Consider the following 4,305-nt stretch of genomic DNA (forward strand, 5'->3'; position numbering starts at 1 on the left):
AGCTTCCTGAATGGAGCTGGTTAGTCTAACAATGGCTGTCTGCATGCTGGCAAAACCAAGGATCCAGTGAGCTGCTCAGATCATGAGGCTGGACACCTCAGCAGTCCCAGTGTGGCACTGAAGACCGGGTGGTGGTGGTGGTGGTGGTGGTGGTCCCTTGAAAGCCTCTAGTCTTCTGTCCACATTGGAAAGCCAAAGAACCTGGGCTCTGATTTAGGAGGAACATCTGGAGATATCCCAGGTGCTGCCTGCTTTCACAACTGTCTTTCAGCCCTGCAGCAGAGACAACCTCTGTGGGCAGAGTACCATTGTCATACCAGGGACAGTCAGTATTATTCAGCAGGCCCTTTAGAATTGAGAATAGCATTTGAAAAAGATTATCCCATGCAAAGTCATCAACTGCTGTGTACTTATTGCACTTAAAACAATGCAACACTGATTATATTTGTAGTTTATGCAAATTACAAATGGCATTGGTATTAAATCCTTGGTACTTGACTTCACTTCCAAGTGTTTCTTAGTTACTCTATTCAAATGAAAAAAGTAGATTTAAAAAAATAAAGATATGAGTATTCAAGTATGAATGTATGTATGTATGTATATATGTATATTCTCTCCAACAAAATGGGGAGTCATATCTACAGCACATTAACAAACAGTTCTTTCTGTACATGATTTTTAAAAAGACAAAGCACATTATAAAGTGAAAAAAAAAAAAAAAAAAAGAACCCGGGCTCTGATGGGAGTGAAGGATGGACACAGCAGTAGCCGTGCAGATTACATGCATTCACCAGGAGGTAGTAAAGGCAGGCAGGGAGGCAAAAGCAGCCCTGCTTTCCCCTCAGACAAACAGAAGGTGCTGTCAGCCTGGGCAAGGGGTTCTCTACCTCATCTCATCCTTCCTGAAACTCCATCTAGAAGCATTTCTCTCAGTTGATTCCAGATTCATTCAAATCAACAACCATGATTAGCCATCACACAAGAGGGTTTTCCATTTTTAAATAACAAATACGTTTTTTTAATTAAAATTCTATGCCTAATTTGGAAGGGAAATTAAAGTTTAAAACATTGCAAAAGTTTCTATTTGTGCTTCCATTACTTCACCCCTAAATTTTCAAGTCTTCTGTTGGTCACGGATTTCCCCTTCCCAGCTATTACAGCAGCAGCTCTAGTTCTCTCAGGTCAGTTTACATGGAAAAGAACAGGAGCCAGAGCAATGGCGGAAGCTGTGCATAGTTTCTAAAGGTGGTTGGTATTGGCAAGTTTCAATTTATTGGTTATTTCTTTCCTGCCGGTTCCTTACAGATGCTGCCGTCTTGTCTCCAAAGCTCAAAGCAACAGTCTGACCCTGAACACATTCTCTTTGAGGAAAGTCTCTTCCTGAATTGTGTCTTTTTGTATGATTTACCCTTACATGTTGAAGGTGGGGCTGAGGATGATATTGTTTCCTCTGGAGAGTGCATTAGCCATTTCTTTACTCCCAGGAAGGACTTGGGAAGGCCAGCTCTCCCTGTGCAGTTAGGACAGCTGTCCTGTCTGAAGGCTAGCCTTTAATGACTACTGCATTCCCCAATAAACTCAAAAGAATTTTCTGTTACTTTTAGGAATTATTTTAAAGGTGCCCAAGGAGGCCAGAAAATTGCACTGGATCTCTTATGGGTTGTTGTGAGCTGCCTGATGTGAGTTCTGGGGCCCGAAATTTCTGCAAGAGCAGCAAGCACTCTTAGGTGCCGAGCCGTGTCTCCACACCTCCTCCCATTCTCAGATCTCAGGTAGAAGTGGCTAGCAATAGCAACTAAAGGACAGTGGGGGTGGATAGCTCTTCCAGATGGGTGTGCTCTCCATCACAGCACGATGGACTGCTGCTTGCCCTCTCCAGCCTTGGAGTAGAGAAGGGGGCAAGGAGAAGACTGTTTTAGTCAAAACTGTTGAACTTGGCCATAGCTCAAAGCCAGAACACCTGGGAGAGCTCAGGGGAACCACTCTCTAGAGCTGTGCATTTGGGAACCAGGCACCCTGTGGTGACTTCCTTTTCTCAGACATAAAATGAGGTAGAAAACTCAACTGAGTTAACTGCTGAGAACATGGCTTGGCTTGGCTTGGCATTCCAGGCATGGAAACAGTAATAGGGATTCATGGGGATTTGTGGCCCGGGATCACTAACTGGCAAGTACATGAAAAATTTCAGATGTCAAACTGAAAAATTATAAGCCAGTAAATAAAAATAATGGCTACCTTCTCTGAAAAAATGAATAAAACATCATAGCCAAACCCATGAAAGGAGAAATGCATAATATGCTTGCTTTTGAGAAATGCAAATAGAAACAAAAATATGTTTCTCTACCAGAACGATCAAGATTAAAAAGCTTTTAAAGCCCAATGCTGGTGAGCATTGGCAGAGCCTCTCTGTGGCCAAACCCTAGCTGGGTTCCCTGCACCCTCTTTGACTTCAAGCTCAACCTGTAAGGCACAAGCTTGGCAGCATAGATGAGACTAAACAAACACTAACCTAGCTTGTGGAAGCTCAAGGCTATGTCCTCAGGATGACCTCAGCCCCCTTAGCATGGCTGCCCAGGGAAGCTCCACCCTGGCAAAGAAAGCTCTGTAATTTGAGGAGCACAGGCCCCTCACCACTCCCACCACTGATTAACAAGGGCTCATGGTTGTGAATCTGCTCCCTAACCACACACTTTGAGATAAGTTCTTGTGTGCTTCTTGGAAGTTATCTGAAAGATTTCTGCATTGGGAAAGATGTTCAGAATACAAGATGTCCTTACTGTCTTTTTGTAGGTTGTGATAGACAAGTATATGTGTGTGTCAGAGGAATTCATCTCAGAAGGTTTTCCTTAAACTGAAGGGTGGGCTACATGGCTTCTACCCTCTTTCCTGGCATTGTGTTTTGATGTATTTAGTAGTAAAAAGCACATGTCTTTCCTCTAAGAAGAAAAGAACATAGTCTGTTTTATTTTTATGCTGAGAAAATGTATTACAACAGGATGTGAGAGACACTGAGCTGGGTAGGGACCCTGGATTTGTCCCTCAGTGGTCTCACTGCCCAACTCTGATAAAGAGGACATCACAGTAATGTCAAGTTCCAGCTGCAGGTTCAAGTGATGACACAAGGCGAGATTCATGCTATTTTGTCTTCTTTCTACTTTTCATATTTTTTAGTTAAACGTAAATTATGAATCACTGCCAATGATGACAAAGAACCAGCACCATAAACATGAGTTTATTATGTTTATAAAACAAATTCTGGATAGCCAATGTAGATTTTAATTTTTAAAAAGTTATACACATATTTATTTTATACTTACTTGGACAACTTGGAGCAATTGGTTCTCTCCTAACATATGGGTTCTTGGGATCAAATTCAGATAGTGCCTTTACCAACTAAGCCACCTTGGCAGACCTAGTATGTATTTTTGAGAATCACTTTTAGGTGAGAGAATAAATTTGAATGTGAAACATGCGAATACCTCTTATAATCCAAGGTGGGGGAATCCTTTCTCTGTTAAGTTCTTCTAGCTGTAAAACTATTTGTGACTCTGAGAGTATAGTGTTGCTCCCATGGAAGGAGGTCCATTGTTCTTCCTGGGGCTACTGGGTGGGAGGTAACCCTTTCCAGTAAGTTTCCAAATAGATGAGCTCCAACACCTGAGCTTTGTAGGGTTGTTGCCCATCACAGGGGACAACACTTCAGAGTAGAGCTATCCACAGAAATGAATCAAAGTGACAGCAGAGAGAAACCAAGTCTTGGTTGTGAGCTTTTGTTAGAAGAAGTTTGACTCGACTCAATTTAACTTTAGGTTGTGTTATCATCACTTATATCCTCAAGGTTATTGACTGAATACATGACCCTTCTAGGACATTTACCACGACTTCCTAGCTTGATGACACACCTCTGGTCCATGATCCCCACGATCATGGACCCCTGAGCCTGATCTCCCCTCACCTTTATTTTTATTTTGTGTGTATTCGTGTTTGCCCGTATGTTTGTCTGTGTACCATATGCATGCAGTCCCTGTAGAGTCCTGAAAAGGGCATTGGATCCCATGGGATGGGAATTATAAATGGTTGTGAGCCACCATATAGGTGCTGGAAACCAAACCTGGGACCTCTGGAAAAGCAAACATTTCTCTTAAACTCTGAGACAACTGTCCAGCCCATAGGCTTGGTCTCTTTGTTGCATAGTTCACTCTGCCATGGGTTCTAGTTTTTGAGAGTCTAAAGTCTCCTACCTCCTATGTAGGACCTACAAGATTGCTCTAGCTACAGAGACCATTTCCCAGGTCTGTGTCACAA

Source organism: Cricetulus griseus, chromosome 3, assembly GCF_003668045.3.
Source record: "Cricetulus griseus strain 17A/GY chromosome 3, alternate assembly CriGri-PICRH-1.0, whole genome shotgun sequence".
NCBI classification, from domain to species: domain Eukaryota; kingdom Metazoa; phylum Chordata; class Mammalia; order Rodentia; family Cricetidae; genus Cricetulus; species Cricetulus griseus.